Genomic DNA, 7,351 nt, shown 5'->3' on the forward strand with positions numbered 1-7,351 from the left:
GAATAGCGGTCCGAGATCGGCGCAACCTTTGTATTCTCTCAATCGTGTAATTGAGCACTATTAACTGAATACTTAAATTCGTGTTTGAGAGCATCTTTTAATCGTTGCCATGATGTTATTCCCCTTTCGCTTTGCACGAATAACTTCGCTAAACCACGAAGCGCCTTTTTTGCAAATACAAACATTTGAAACTGATCCCAGTGCATCAACATTACCGTTTCTTCAAATTCGCTCACCCATCTGTCTACTGACAGTTTGTCACTACCGTCGAATAATTTCACAGAATCTTCTATGTCTCTGAAAACCTCTAAAATTCGAAAGGAGCTGATGTGGCTCTTCCACCATCAGCATCTCTGCATGTTAAAAACAATCGTTGTTCACTTCTTTTTGTGCTTCGTCGTCTACTCGTTGGTTGCGTTGACAGGCTCTCGCTACATTTGCGCTCTGAATCGTCGTATCAGCTCTTTCGTCGTGGCTGTCAGCAGCGTTTTCATTGTAGCAAGCACCTGCGCCTGCGTCGCAGTCGTCGTTAACGTCATCGTTGTCGCTTTCCTCCTCTGAGCGACCGTCATCCGTTGAATTTGCTTGCAGCAAATTCCCCTTTCGCAAATTTTCGAAGACATGATTTACCAAGTTGTCTTCTTGGAAACTTATGTTGAGTAAACCGCAAATTGACACCAATTCGGCCGTAGTAAGATTGGCTTTTATGAACGCACATTTTTGCTTAAATTTTTCGTCGCTTTCGTCAAAATCGAAACCAGAAAATTCTCGAAGATGCCTGCGGTTTCCCCTGTCTCTTTCACTTTCGAATACGATTTATAGAGTGCGACGATTATTTCTTTTCTGCATCGCTTTAAATTCTGCGCAACACTCGCGTACATTGCCAAATTAGCCATTTTTCAACTTTCCCGGACGAGCCCCCAAAATTCATAGGTTTTAAATTAGATGAACTTTAATATAATGTTTATTATAGGATTTAAAAAGATGTACAAAGTTATTTTAATTAGATTTTCGTAAATTGTGCGTCCGCTCGCGATGACCGTCGTTCTTCAACTCGCTTTTTGTTCCTTGTTTGTTCTTAGCTCGTTCTTACTTCGGTTCTTTTGGAGTTGCCAGCTGTCTCTAAAGCTAGATCCCACATCAATATCAAAGCAACTTCGCAAAAAATATAGAAAAGGTTTTCGTCCCTCGGCAGGCAATGGCAAACCTCCGAGTGTATTTCTGCCATGAAAAACAGCTTCTCATAAAAATACAATCGCCGTTCGGAGTCGGCGTAAAACTGTAGGTCCCTCCGATTTGTGTGACAACATCAAGGCGCACGCCACAAGTCGGAGGAGAAGCTCGGCCAAACAGTAACATATGTGTAAGCGCCAATCTATTATTATTATTATTGTTAATCAGCTGACATATTCTATATCTTCTTCAATCTCACAATCTCAACACGGATTTTCTAAAGAAAAATCTACCATAACTAATTTATTGGATTTTACAACTCATGTCTCAAACGGTTTTAGAGAAAATGCTCATACCGACGTAATATCCACCGATTTCAGTAAAGCTTTTGACAAAGTATGTCACTCGTTACTCATCTGCAAACTCGACCTAATCGGCTTTCAGCCCAGTCTTCTTCAATGGATCTCTTCTTACCTCTCTGGTAGAACACAAAGAGTTATTGTTAATAATTGTTCTTCCAACATCATTAAAGTTTCTTCAGGAGTTCCTCAGGGAAGCCACCTTGGTCCGATTCTATTCCTGATATTCATTAATGATATTTCTTCTATAATAAAACATTCAAAAATTTTAATGTATGCCGAAACTTTTTAAAACATTGTCCTCTATCGAAGAAAGGTCTTTGTTACATGCGGATCTGAGCAGCGTGGTTAGTTGGTGTAATGCAAACTATATGCCACTAAACCTTCAAAAATGTAAATTTATGTGTTTCTCTCGGAGGGCTGTTCAACCAGCTGTTTATTCAATATCAAATTATAATCTGGAGCAGGTATCCAATTTTGTCGATCTTGGTATCACAACGGATTCCAAACTCAATTTCAACCATCATTTTAATGTTATAGTCAATAAACCCAAAGGCGTTTTTGCATTTGTAAAACGATGGTCAAAAGAGTTCAAAGATCCTTATGTTACAAAAGCTCTTTTTACCACTTTAGTTAGACCTATACTAGAATACGGATCTATTGTTTAGAATCCCCGCTACCAAGTTCATTCAGAGAGGATTGAATCAATTCAAAAACAATTCTTGCTTTTTGCATTGCGTGACTTTAATGGGATTCAGATTACAATCTCCCCCCTTACATAAGGCGTCTAAAGCTCATAAATTTGCCTACACTCGCAAGTCGTATTGAAATGCTAGGTATAATATTTATAGTAAAATTAATGACAGGCTTGATTAATAGCCCGGACCTCCTGGCTGAGGTAAATTTTAATGTCCCCTCTCGAGTGTCAAGACACTTTCGACCTCTGTTTTTGAAGCCATGCAAAACTTATTTTGAACTAAACGAATCATTCCGTTGTTTGTTTATGTCAAGATTTTAACTCTCATTCCAGCACGTTTGACATATCGGACTCGATTTTTACTATAAAGAAAACTATCATTTCCACTCTCAGTAATTGAAACACTATCTTTAGCATATCTAATCAGTTGATGAATTTGATTCTGTAGCTGAATAGTTTTAGATCTCGAAAACAAAAAACTCCTGTTTCCACTACTCGGCACCAAAAATCTACAAAAAAAAAAGAAAACGTTCCGTTCGTCATGCGGACTGCGCCCCTCGTGTCGGTTGGGCGGGAATGGAGGGTAAAAAGCCGTTGGGATTAATTAATACGCGAGACAGTTAATGGTCTTCATACCCTTCATATGTATGTATATATTTAGGTTGCGGACTAACATCACAACTGCTCCGACTTTTAGTATCAAGTCATGAGTTACAACTCTCCTACTCCTACATTCTCCTGTGGATATTCCGAAACGACAGTAGATATCGACGCCATAGTAAACATTTTCTTCTACGTACAACATATTAACCATATCTTTATTAACTATCGTACAGTGCTTATTTTTTGATTCCGAAATTAATCGATCCTTCAAGTGGTTTTGATTAATTACTCAAAATGGGTAGTTAACTACAAATTTTCAGTACAAAAATCTTATCTTAATTTTCGAGTCCGGCGAGAGTTCTCTAACTCGCTAGAGAAAACTGAAATAACCAAATTCTCTGAAACGCATATATACGGAGAGTTTAAAATACTTTACCGTTCTCTCAGTTCGTCTGCCAGGATTTTTTTTTAAGTTTTCCAGCATCTTAAAATTATACAAAATTTAAACAATAAATTTGCACTGTACAGAGACAAAGCAACATTTTTGTTTTGCAGATCTACCTCTGTATCGCTACCTAATTCGCACGAACGTGGCAATGTATTGCTCGATATGAAACAAAAACAGGGACGAAAGCGAATAAATGGAACTATTTTGAGACGCTGCCTATCGAAATGAACGTAGCAATGATTTGCTCAATGTAAAAATTGTAAAAGCTTTCGACGCAAATGTTTGGAAAGTGGTACAATGAATCTTAAATGTGAAGAGTTTGTGCAAAGTTTCAGATCGAGCACTTTTATTTGATGGATAATTGTAGATCGCTGGGAATAAGCGCCTTGTTTTAGAATAATATTTATGTAGATAAATAAAAATGAGCGAAAAAAAATCTTTATTTCATTACATGTGGTCATTGTTGTTTACCCACAAAATCCTTGTTAAAAAATATAATAGAAGTCTTTTGTACTCTATACTTACAATACTGCAGTCAATAAAAATCAGGACAAATATTTCTTATTGTTGTAGCAGCATACAAGTTCCCCAAAGGATTTTTGGGGAGTGTTGCTGGAGTGACAGTCCTTGGCCACATATAAATCTGGGTCGTTCCGGTTAGACGACTGTCGTGGGAACGACAAAATCCCAGACAAATATTTCCCATTGTTTCTGCTGCTTGAAAAAGTGCCTACTTGACCGTTACTGTAAATTTTCTTACTAAATGAGCATATATTTCTTGAGAGGTAATTTAAGATATTTTGATGGAAAGAAATTAAAATTCTTGAACGTCATTTTATTTGAATTTTTCGTTTTTGTTAATGGCCTTATTCTTAAAAAATAAAGTAGGTTTAAAGCATGGTAGAAAAAAGAAGGTAGTTTCACTTAATTACATTAGCAGCCATGTTAGCCATTTGACTTTTACTGGGATTTTGTAATTTTCATCAAAATCTAGCTACCATATTGAAAATTATAATATAATTTTTTTCTGAAATAAACTTGACATAGCAAAAAAATAATTTTGTAAAATAATAAAAAGAAAAATGAGTCGCGCATTTGGAAGCCGCAAAAATACAAAATACCACATCCAGGAAGATGGTACAAATGTTTTTAAATTTCCAGCCCTTCCTTTTGTGAATCAATATTTAAATCTGAAGCAAAAAGATAACAGAATTAATAAGAAAATAAGATCAGAAAAATTACATCTTGATGGGTTTGTCGAATTTATTAAATACAATCTTTTAATAATTTTAACGCATACCTACACATAGATTAATTTCCAGTTTGGGGTTGGGGTGAAAAATAGCATAAACGTAAGTAGGATGCCATTATCCATTGTATTGACTAAAATATTTAAACTTAATAACTATGGAAAAAATCCCCATCTCGAAATTTTCAAATTTATTTTTAAATATTAACAAATTTACAACATGAACAAATTATGAAGCTTCAAATCCCCCAGTATCCATAAAAAAGTTGTTTACTGAAACTACCTTCATTTTTAACATGGTTTAAACCTTTTTAAAGCTACTTTATTTTTTATGAATATGGCTATAAGTTTTAGGTAAACATATTTATTGATAGAATAGTAAATATATTACGATTACTTTTTATACCGTCACTCCCGCCACAATTTAAGTTGAAACATAAAAACTATAATTACAAAATAAGAAAGTAAAACCATCCTAAATACATGCATACATACATAATTAGCAGAAAAACTACGATACGAACAAGTAGTACCTGATTTTACATTCGTGCTGACCACTTAGGTCAAAGAGTTTAAATTTGAAAAACATAATTCATTTGTATTAAAAAATATTCAGATTTATATCCAGGGCTTTATAATCAAGCAATTTTTAAAATCGTATTTGCTAAAACAAATTCCTTGCACTTAATTTCCATACAACTTTCTTTTCTAGCGTTTGCTTCACAGGGCAAACTGCTCAAATGGCGTAAGTGGCTTGCGAGCAAATGAGCTCTTGCATTTATTCACAAGCCTTTCAGATTCATAATTGTAAGCGAAACGGAACCAGTGAGCAATATGAATTGGAGCTCATAAGCCAAACACTTGTGAATGCTTGCTCAGCACAAACTCACTAGCTCACAAGCCGGCGCTCTCTTCTTCATAACAATAAGTCAGCGCCATTCACACTTGCTTACTCTCCGCGATTATTTCGCTTGCTTCACACTTAGTTTCTCGCAAGCAGCTCAACGTTGTGTTTTGCTCATTCAGTGCAGGACTCTGATACACGCACAGTTTAGGTAGCAACTCGAAAGCATCCCTACAAGACTTTGCTGAGCACTTTAGCCAAAAATTCTAACACATTTACACTTTTGTTTTTGTAGTATGGCGTAAATGAAAGTACTAAATTTTTTCCCATGGCCTGAACGAAAATGAGGACTTTGATAAACACTTTTGTAATTGCGATAACGATAATATGAGGTTTCATATGTAGGGATATTTATTAAAAGAACCAACTTATGTACATACATAAATATCGTCACTACACTCGAAGGCACGCTAGTGTTTTTACGGCGAAAAAAGACGCGTAAAAAATTCTTATGAAAAAAGACGCTTAAGGAAAACTTCGGCGAAGAAAGACGTAAAACCTAGTTGACGGCGAAGAAAGACGCGCAAACACTGATTTATACCTGGCCAAGGACTGTCACTTTAGCATCATTCCACAAAAATTCTTTGTGGAATTTACATACTGTTACACCCGCAAACATAGTCGACCGCGAAAATAAATTTAAGGATCTTTCCTCGCCGTCAACTATGGTAAGAGTCTATAATAATAATAATAAGATCCCAACGGTTTTTACCCTCCATTCCCGTCCATCCGCACGAGGGGCGCAGTCCGCATGACGTACGGAACCAGTATTTTCAATTTTTGCGCCGAGTCACGATAGGCAGGAGTTTGTTAAGTGTCGAGACCTAAAACTGTTCAGCTACAGAACTAAATTCATCAGCCGATTTTATGTCTTTATTTTAATGATTCATCTATTGAGAGAGGACAGTATCGATTTCTTAATGCTGAAAAGCGGATCTGATTATCAAACGTGCTGGAATGAGAGTCAAAATCCTGGCATAAGCAACTGAGTGGGTCGTGCAATTCAAAATTAGTTTTACAAGCTTTCAGAAATAGGGGGCAAAAGTGTCTTGATACCCGGGAGAGAACATTAAGGCTAACTTCGCCAAGAAGAAGCGGACTTGAAATTGAGCCTGTTAGTAATTTAACTATAAAAATTGTACCAAGCATTTGCCTGCGGCTGGAAAGTGTAGGAAGATTAATAAGTTTTAATCGGCTCGTATAAGGTGGAAGGTTATATTGAGAATCCCAACGGAAATTTCTTAAAGCAAAAAGTAGGAATTGTTTTTGAATTGATTCTATCTTGTCTGAGTAAATTTGATACCTTGGATTCCAAACCACCGAACCGTATTCCAGAATTGGCCTAACTAATGTTGTAAACAGGGTTTTAGTGATATAAGGGTCACAAAACTCTTTTGACCATCGTTTCACAAAAGCAAGTACACCTTTAGCCTTGTTGACTGTCACATAAATATGAAGATTAAAATAAAGCTTAGGATCCATTGTGATACCAAGGTCCACAAAATTGTATACCTGTTCCAGGTTATGGTTACTTATTGTATAAGAAGCGGGACGAACAGCTCTTCGCGAGAAGCTCATTACTTTACATTTCTTAAGATTTAGAGGCATAAGATTTACTTGACACCAGTAAGCCATGCTGTTTAAGTCTGATTGTAGCAAAGACCTTTCTTTAATTGAAACGTACGATTTATAAAGCTTTACATCATCTGCATACATTAAAATTTTGGAAAATTGTATATCTGTTGAAATATCGTTTAAAAAAGCAAGAACAAAACCGGGCCTAGGTGGCTACCTTGAGGGACTCCTGAAGTAACATCAATGACGTCAGAGATAGTATTCTTAAACATTACCCTTGGTGATCTATCATAGAGGTATGAAGAAATCCAACGTAGAAAATTAGGTGGAAGACCAAGAAGAT

Source organism: Rhagoletis pomonella, unplaced genomic scaffold (assembly GCF_013731165.1).
Source record: "Rhagoletis pomonella isolate Grant_MI unplaced genomic scaffold, Rhpom_1.0 Rhpom_scaffold_00015, whole genome shotgun sequence".
NCBI classification, from domain to species: Eukaryota; Metazoa; Arthropoda; class Insecta; order Diptera; family Tephritidae; genus Rhagoletis; species Rhagoletis pomonella.